We start from the raw sequence: 10,035 nt of genomic DNA on the forward strand, positions 1-10,035 counted from the left end.
TACGGCTGAAACTGATACAGCTAGAGTGTATTCTAGACAACCAGACTGACTCCAGTCCTCAGTGAGTCATCAGTAGCATTATGATCAGTGTCACTACCATCTCTGATGTTATTCTGATGTTATTCACACAGATTAACAATTTATTTCAGCACAATGTACAGTGCCTTCAGAAAGTATTCATACCCCTTGAATTATTCCATATTTTGTTGTGAATTCAAAATGGATTAAATATATATATTTTACTCACAGTACCTCATAATGACAAAGTTTAAACATGTTTCTAGAAACTGCAGCAAATGTATTGAAAATGAAATACAGAAATATCTAATTTATATAAGCGATTTCAGCTTTGAGTCTTTCTGGGTAAGTCTCTAGGAGCTTTCCACACCTGGATTGTACAACATTTGCCCATTATTCTTTTCAAAATATTCAAAGTATTACGTTTGTTCCTTGTTGCAAACAGGATGCATGTTTTGGAATATTTTTATTCTATACAGGCTTCCTTATTTTCACTCTGTCAATTTGGTTAGTAATTGTGTAGTAACTACAATGTTGTTGATCCATCCTCAGTTTTCTCCTATCACAGCCATTAAACTCTATAACTGTTTTAAAATCACTATTGGCATCATGGTGAAATCCCTGAGTGGTTTCCTTCCTTTTCGGCAACTGAGTTAGGAAGGATGCATGCATCTTTGTAGTGATTTTGTAGTACCCTCCAAGCTCGTCATCAAGCTCGAGACCCTGGGTCTCGACCCCGCCCTGTGCAACTGGGTACTGGACTTCCTGACGGGCCGCCCCCAGGTGGTGAGGGTAGGCAACAACATCTCCTCCCCGCTGATCCTCAACACTGGGGCCCCACAAGGGTGCGTTCTGAGCCCTCTCCTGTACTCCCTGTTCACCCACGACTGCGTGGCCACGCACGCCTCCAACTCAATCATCAAGTTTGTGGACGACACAACAGTGGTAGGCTTGATTACCAACAGCGACGAGACGGCCTACAGGGAGGAGGTGAGGGCCCTCGGAGTGTAGTGTCAGGAAAATAACCTCACACTCAACGTCAACAAAACTAAGGAGATGATTGTGGACTTCAGGAAACACCCCCCTATCCACATCGATGGAACAGTAGTGGAGAGGGTAGCAAGTTTTAAGTTCCTCGGCATAAACATCACAGACAAACTGAATTGGTCCACTCACACAGACAGCATCGTGAAGAAGGCGCAGCAGCGCCTCTTCAACCTCAGGAGGCTGAAGAAATTTGGCTTGTCACCAAAAGCACTCACAAACTTCTACAGATGCACAATCGAGAGCATCCTGGCGGGCTGTATCACCGCCTGGTACGGCAACTGCTCCGCCCTCAACCGTAAGGCTCTCCAGAGGGTAGTGAGTTCTGCACAACGCATCACTGGGGGCAAACTACCTGCCCTCCAGGACACCTACACCACCCGATGTTACAGGAAGGCCATAAAGATCATCAAGGACATCAACCACCCGAGCCACTGTCTGTTCACCCCGCTATCATCCAGAAGGCGAGGTCAGTACAGGTGCATCAAAGCTGGGACCGAGAGACTGAAAAACAGCTTCTATCTCAAGGCCATCAGACGGTTAAACAGCCACCACTAACATTGAGTGGCTGCTGCCAACACACTGACACTGACATTGACTCAACTCCAGCCACTTTAATAATGGGAATTGTTGGGAAATTATGTAAATATATCACTATAGCCACTTTAAACAATGCTACCTTATATAAGGTTACTTACCCTACATTATTAATCTCATATGCATACGTATATACTGTACTCTATATCATCGACTGCATCCTTATGTAATACATGTATCACTAGCCACTTTAACTATGCCACCTTGTTTACATACTCATCTCATATGTATATACTGTACTCGATACAATCTACTGTATCTTGCCTATGCTGCTCTGTACCATCACTCATTCATGTATCCTTATGTACATATTCTTTATCCCCTTACACTGTGTAAGACAGTAGTTTTGGAATTGTTAGTTAGATTACTTGTTGGTTATTACTGCATTGTCGGAACTAGAAGCACAAGCATTTCGCTACACTCGCATTAACATCTGCTAACCATGTGTATGTGACAAATACAATTTGATTTGATTTGACTGGGTTTATTGATACACCATCCAAAGTGTAATTAATAACTTCACCATGCTCAATGGGATATATATTTTTTTACACATCTACCAATAGGTGCCCTTCTTTGCCAAGCGTTGGAAAACCTCTGTGGTCTTTGTGGTTGAATCTGTGTTTGGAATTCACTGCTCGACTGAGGGACCTTACAGATAATTGTATGTGTGGGGTACAGAGATGAGGTTGTAATTAAAAAATCATGTTAAACGCTATTATTGCAAACAAGAGTGAGTCAGTGCAACTTATTATTATAATATTTTTTGTTATTTAACCTTTATTTGACTAGGCAAGTCAGTTAAGAACAAATTCTTATATTCAATGATGGCCTACCCCAGCCTAACCCAGACGAACCTGGGCCAATTTTGCACCGCCCTATGGGACTCTCAATCACAGCCAGATGTGATACATCCTGGATTTGAACCAGGGACTCTAGTGACCCCTCTTGCACTGAGATGCAGTGCCTTAGTCCGCTGCTCCACTCGGGAGAAAATTATGTGACTTGTTAAGCACATTTTTACTCCTGAACTTATTTAGGCTTGTCATAACATAGGGGTTGAATACTTATTGACTCAAGACTTTCAGCTTTTCATTTTTTAACCAATTTGTAAACATTTCTAAAAACATAATTCCACTTTGACATTATGGGGTATTGTGTGTGGCCCAGTGACAAAAAACATCTCATTTGAATCCATTTTGAATTCAGGCTGTAACACAACAAAAGGAGGAAAAAGTTGAGGTGTGTGAATACTTTCTGAAGGAACTGTATGTGTATGGTATCCAACCAAAAAATGAGCCTATTTGCAAAGGACTGCAGTCAACCCAATCAAACATTCTCTTTGACCATGATGGTTTTCTCACTGCTATTGTAAGCTCTATGTATTTTTGTGAAAACAAGAAGTCCCGAGATGAACTCCATGTGCAGAGATATTGTGATGGTGGGTGTTTTCTCTTTGTTGGTTTATGACAGGATAGAGTGTCCAGCCTCATTGCTATAGCCAGCTACAAACTTTAAAACTCCTTTAAAAACAGAGCATTGCGTTACTCGAGATGAGCCCTTGCTAAGTGACATAACACCCTGGTGTGTGACTGTGATGTAACATCCTGTGTCCTTCCTCCTCAGACCCCACAGCCCGCCGCACAGCCAAAGCAGGCCCTGCCGCACGCAACCGCTACGCTAGCCAGTGGACCCTGAACCGACCACACCCGCCAGTCTCGGCCCACACCTTGAGCACTGACTGGAGGCTGCCCACGCCACGGGTGGCCGGATCTGTGGATAAGGAGAGTGACAGCTACAGTGTCAGCCCATCTCAGGACACAGGTAACAACGCACCTGAAGATGAGACAAGCCTGTAACAACAGCTGTAACAGTCCCCATATAAGAATGTCTGCAACATAACCCTTAACCATGTCTATAACAAACCTTTCACCTCTGTATTAACAACAGATAGGCCTACTATACAACTTGTAACAATGCCAACACTTATTAACACAATGCTTGCATTAGCCCCTAACTGCTTTACTAGCACGACCTCTAACCCTAACCCCTGGTGTAGACCGAGCGCGGAGCAGCATGGTGTCCACAGAGAGCGCGTCATCCACCTATGAGGAGCTGGCGCGGGCCTACGAGCACGCCAAAATGGAGGAGCAGCTGCGCCACGCCAAGTTCACCATCACAGAATGCTTCATCTCGGACACGTCTTCGGAGCAGATGACGGCAGGCACCAATGACTACACAGACAGCCTGACCTCCAGCACGCCCTCCGAGTCAGGCATCTGCAGGTTCACCGCCTCCCCGCCCAAGCCTCAGGACGTCAGCCGAGTCATGAACATGGCCGTGCCCAAGGCTCACAGACCGGGTGAGGCCGCGTAGACACATAGCTAGCTCTGCTCTAGCACTTGAGTCCTGAGCTCTGTTGCTAACCTGTTGCTAACCTTCGCTAACCTTCATCAGGCCTGTAATGCTATGGGTTTGTAAATATTTACTGCTGATGTATTCACTCAACTGTTGAATATGCTGAAGATAATGATGTAGTAATGCCACTTGATGATGTAGTAATGCCACTACTAGATGCAACAAATGTGGAGTTTTGCAGACAGTTCTTTGCATAAATTACAGGCACATGTATTAATGAATTAAGCTTATTCTATTGACGATAGTGCAACAACATTACATTGCAGGAAGACCAATCTTTAACATTGAACCACTTAAGGATGTGATCTGCTATGAGGTCACTTTATCTTATAAATTCAGTCTATTTTTTTATTAAAGTCATCATCTCTATTCATTTTATTTTTGGATCATTGTAGAGTATATTTTATTAAACTCAGACTTTGTAGACTTTACTCAGATAACTAATAAACTGCACTAGTGTCTTAAATCTATAACATTACTTATTTAGGTTATAGAAAAGCCACAGTCTCCTTCATCCATTACCCCAATGTGTATAATGAGATATGGGGGGGGGGCTTTAAACCACATTGTAAATGTTGTCATTCATTTAATGTTGATCAAGGCCATGAGGACAGATTGCAGCATGGCGGTATGAGAATAATTCATCACTGAAGTATTCTTTGGCATATAACCTCAATAACCAGGCAAAGTTTGTATACATAAATCTTCTTAAGGCTAGGTGTCCCGCTAGACAACTTCCGGTGAAACTGGAGGGCGCGCAATTCAAATAAATAATCATAAACTTTATGGATATTAAACATATTAAACATTGATGTACATACAGGTGTACATTATATTATATCAGTTAAATGCTTACATTCTTGTTAATCTAACTGCACTGTCTGATTTACAGTAAAATTTACAGCGAAAGCATGCCATGCAATTGTTTGAGGACGGCGCCCCACATCAAAATATTTTTCCACCGGCACAGGTTTTATAAATTCACAAATCGCGATTAAATATTCACTTACTTTTGAAAATCTTCCAATGATTTGTCATCCAAAGGGTCCCAGCTACAACATGTAGTGTCATTTTGTTAGATAAAATCCTTCTTTATATCCCAAAAAGTCTGTTTAGTTGGCTCCATCGATTTGAGTAATCCACTCATTCAACATGCAGAGAAAGGAATCCAAAGAGCTACGTCTAAACTTTGTTAAAACAAGTTAAAATACATTTCTATTTCATCCCCAGATTAAAATGTAAAATGTAATTAAACTATAATATTTAATACGGAAAGAAGTATGTTCAATAGGAAAACAGTATTAGCAGGTGCGTGTCCTCTTCGTCGCGCGCACATACACAAATTTTCAAGTCTGTGTCCGTGTACTAAAACTCATTATTCTTCCTCATTTTTGAAGACACAAGCCTGAAACCTTGAACAAAGACTACTGACACCCAGTGGAAGCCATAGGAATTGCATACTGGGAGCTAGATTTAATTATTTACCTTATTTTCCATTGGAAGAGCATTGGATTTTCTCCTACCATATCTATTGTGTTATAGTCTTTTACATTATTTTAACATTTCTACAAACTTCAGAGTGTTTTTTTTCCAATGGTACCAATTATATGCATATCCTGGCTTCAGGGCCTGAGCAACAAGCAGTTTATTTTTGGCACGTCAGTCAGGCGGAAATGGAGAAAAGTAGACCCTAGCCTGAAGAAGATTTATGTAAATTACTTTCACATACTGTATAAGCTAGTTTTGTTGGTTGGAGTGGCAGATGTGATGAGCTTGTATCTGAGGGGGTAAAGAAATTTCTATTTCCACCCAACCCTTCCCCCCAGGGGCAGTAATTTCTCTAATGAAGTATTTTGAACTGAGATTTTTCCATAGTTTGGCCATGTTATGTTTAATTCAATGGTGTTGTTTTCCAAAAGCTAACTCCAATCTCTCTCTCTACTTTGTCCTGTAGGGGGCGAGCTTGTGCACCTGCCTCCTTACCTGCGCATGGACTTCCTGCTGAACCGGGGCATGTCGTGCACGGGTACTGGAGGGAGGGGTGGTGTCGGGGGGGAGGGGGCCATGGGTCAGGCCTGTCTGGAACCCCAGAAGAGTCGCTCCCTGAAGCGGCCGTCGCGTATGGCGCCCCCTACACCCACAGAGGCCCCCCCAGGCCACCAGCAGGGCCAGCAGCAGGGACCCAGTGCCCCAATGGCAGCCCGGCTCAGCCGCCACCCTGCCCCACAGAGAGGGCTCAGAGCTGGCCCAGGCCGCCAAGCTCAGCACCTCCCAGGAGTCCCTGCTGGACTCACGAGGACACCTCAAACAGACCAACAACCCCTACGCAAAGTCCTATACGCTAGTATAACACCAGAGGCATGGGGCTGGACTAAAACTCACACTAACACTGGACTTATTACACTTACAAGTGCAGTAAACTGACTCTCACCACACAGTCCTGTATATAACGTCCCCTTTCTTCTTAAACGAGGGATAACTTTTACTAATCTCCTTTTATTTATTTTGGAGCTTTCTTTGTTTTTTAAACTTGTGAGAAATTTCACTCATCTGAAATGACACGCAGAGCTTGACAAAATATTTACGTTATGCGGGAACATCATTTATTATTGATTATTATTTTTAATCAATAATTATTAATCATGGATTATTTGTTGTTAGTTGTCAACGTTTAATGATTATTAATTATTGATTACAAATGATCAACTATTACCATCACTACACTGTTTTAATAAGAACCTGGACAACTTTTTTCCGGAGTGTGAGATGATAATTTGGAGCCCATCATTTTTTTTCTATGGAAAATTCCTTTTAAACACTGAATGAAACTTGGGAAAATCTGAAATCTGAGAATGAAAGCAATTGACAGCAGTCCAAACTTGTCAGCTGCTCTCAAATGGTTACTTTTTGAAGAAAAAATAAATCTATTTCCTATGGATGCATGGGGACTGACCAATTAAAGACTATTATAAGGATTATGATCACTACTGGACAGCCCAGTTGAGCATTTTGTCACACTATGAAATGATCCAATGTGAAGATTTATTATTCTTATTACTATAAATATATATATAAAAAGAGATCACTTTTATTTGTGGATATTACAGGGAAGAATTGATTTGGTTAATGAAGTCCTTAGTCATGTTTGCACATATCTCGTTTTGATTAGGAAATGGAGTCACTATTGATATTTCTCTGTATTCCATTCTCTGATGGTGCAATATGAAAAAAGATTATGAAAATTATATGGATACTATTTGCTCTATACTGTACTATAATGAAAATAATGACTATGTTGTGAGTATACTTACAGGGCGGGACAAACTCCAGCTATGTATCAGGTGTAGTTTACCACTGCTAATTTACCAGGGTGGTAGATGAAGTTAGCTAGAACAGGGAGGGTTAGAGATTTAACGGTTTGCACTTCATGACACCCAAAAAGTGTGTCCAGTCAGAGCCCCTATTCTCAGTGCACTAGGTAGAGTCTTCAAGACTCTCACTCTCCTCTTCAGTAGATTTACTGTTGCTGCATTGCAGTGATGCTCCTCTACAGGGAAAAAACAATGAGACAATCCAACAGAATCCCCCTTTCAAACCAAACCTAGTCTATGGGAAATATCTATCTAAAGTGTGGATATAACAAAACTGTCTTGTTGTTGTCTACCCTGGCCCATTTCTTTCTTTCTTTAAGTCCTGGAGGGAGAGTTTGATAAGAATGCTGTGAGGTTATTATTGCCAGTTTTTATTATTAGTTTTAATTCATTGTCTTCATATTCCTTTTAACAAGATGTTGCTTTTTATTTTTAACATGGTGTTCACCATGGTGGCACTGAAATAAAGAGAAATTAACACACCGTTCAAATTTGATTAATAAAAAGGCTGTTCCCAAAATGATCCTGCAAATTTGGACATGAATGACTGGCGATGGGTCTTTTTAGAGGCACTGATAGAGGAGGATGCCTCCGAAGGTTTCCCTGTGTGGGTCACTGGGTGAGTGAGTGAGTGAGTGAGTGAGTGAGTGAGTGAGTGAGTGAGTGAGTGAGTGAGTGAGTGAGTGAGTGAGTGAGTGAGTGAGTGAGTGAGTGAGTGAGTGAGTGAGTGAGTGAGTGAGTGAGTGAGGTGGTAGTGGTGGATTTTTGGATAACTCATCTTAAAGGGCAACTGAACGTAAAAAGCAACTTCTCTGGTTGAAAACAGCCTATGTCAGAAACATTTATTCCAGTGCCAAAATTAACAAAAAAGTTTAAGTAGAATAACTTTGCTTATAAAGTCAGTATATTCCAAAATAGAGTTTTGTGAGATTTGTGTAACTGAGGTCGTCATGACTTACATGAGGGTTGGGTTTGGATTACAATCATGCCCATGAAATGGGATTGTATCGCCAAGGGAGAATTGTTATGCACTGAGAAATTAATGTGGTGATTGCGCTCTATCCAATCATAGCAGCGAACCTCCAGACAGCGAGACAGACCTGCCTATTAAGCAACTCCCCAGACTCTGACTCATTTACATAAAACAACTTGTCGCCAATGTTATGTTGAAAGAACATTTGGCCCCTAAGCCCTTTATGGAGTGAACAACTTGCTAATGTGTTTGATAGTGATCACTCAAGTCTGCCACTGTTTTGGTCAAAATGAGAATTGAGACAACTGCCTCTTGTCAATATTCCAAAATTCCAAACCCTTTCTAGGGTGTCTCGTGTCCCGCTGCAACCTGTTTTGTAAGATGATTTGCTATGAAACGCTGTCAGACAGACACACTCTCTGGTAATAAAGTAGTTTTTCATGCACATGTTATACCTTGAGAAATACTGCACCAAACACCTTAGCTAAATGTCAAATTGTGCGACTAAGACCTCGGCAAAAATGTGAAAATGACAGATTTCTTGATTTATCTCTATGTTGTTGCTATTGTGCCTTAAGAGGGACAAATAACAGTAACTGCCAGGGTACGATAAATCAAACATAACACCCACATCTAACCACACCCCCAATACTCAAATCTCATTTATCTTTTTTTAAATATATAATTATTTTCTTTTTTCTCCACACCCGATACAAACATACACATACAAACAACACATTACAGACGCACACAAACAACGACTATCTCATCTGCCCAGGTCCGCATGCTCACCCCCCCCCCATCCATAGTACCTGCATTATTGTTTGCCACATGCCCTTAAATTGTACCAATTTGTTTTTCTCAGTTACCCATGCTATTTCAATAATTAATCATTAGATTTTTCCATGGTGTTGATGATGGCAGATTAATTGATTTCCAAGTTTTTAAGTATATGTTTTTTAAAGATGAGTGATGGAAGAGAATCATCCAGCCCATTGGGTATCTCTCACTGCACCCCCATATGACACGTCTTGAAATATGCAGACAGATGGATTAAAAGTTAGTTTACATTCTAATACTTCTGACAGCCAACTTTCTTGCTCCGCCCATAACCTTTGGACTTTATAGCGTTCCCAGAAAGCATGAATGATTGAGTCATTGTTCGTTTTACACTTAAGACATGACTCTGCCATTGTGCCGTGGAATTTGTGAATTTTGTCTCTTGTATAATAAATTGTAAACATTAGTTTATACTGGATTAAGCGTACATTTTTGGGTAAGTGTAATTCCATTAGTTATGCTCCAACATTCCCTCCATCTTGTGACAACATCATTTATTTTTAAGTCTTGGTTCCAATAGTTTATCTAATTTATCTTAATGAGCAGCAGAAAAATGCATGCGATTCGGTGAGTTCAGCCACTCTTTAAATGAATGATGATCATCACATTCATTACAGCACTCATGAGTCTCACAATACTAAAATTCTCCAAATGAAAATATTGTTTGTACCAATGACCTTGAATGTTTTTTCAGTGCTAAAGATATTAACCAGCGCTCATTAATAACTTGTGCACAACTCTTTGCCTGCAGGTGGCAGTGTTGCAAAGTTAAGC

General features: G+C 41.0%; 1 pseudogene; it reads left to right on the forward strand.

Moving 5' to 3' along the window:
- LOC123999788 overlaps positions 1-9,672 on the forward strand; it is a 112,418-nt pseudogene extending 102,746 nt beyond the window's left edge.
- Positions 9,673-10,035: the final 363 nt, after the last annotated feature.

This window comes from Oncorhynchus gorbuscha, linkage group LG16, assembly GCF_021184085.1.
Source record: "Oncorhynchus gorbuscha isolate QuinsamMale2020 ecotype Even-year linkage group LG16, OgorEven_v1.0, whole genome shotgun sequence".
Taxonomy (NCBI): domain Eukaryota; kingdom Metazoa; phylum Chordata; class Actinopteri; order Salmoniformes; family Salmonidae; genus Oncorhynchus; species Oncorhynchus gorbuscha.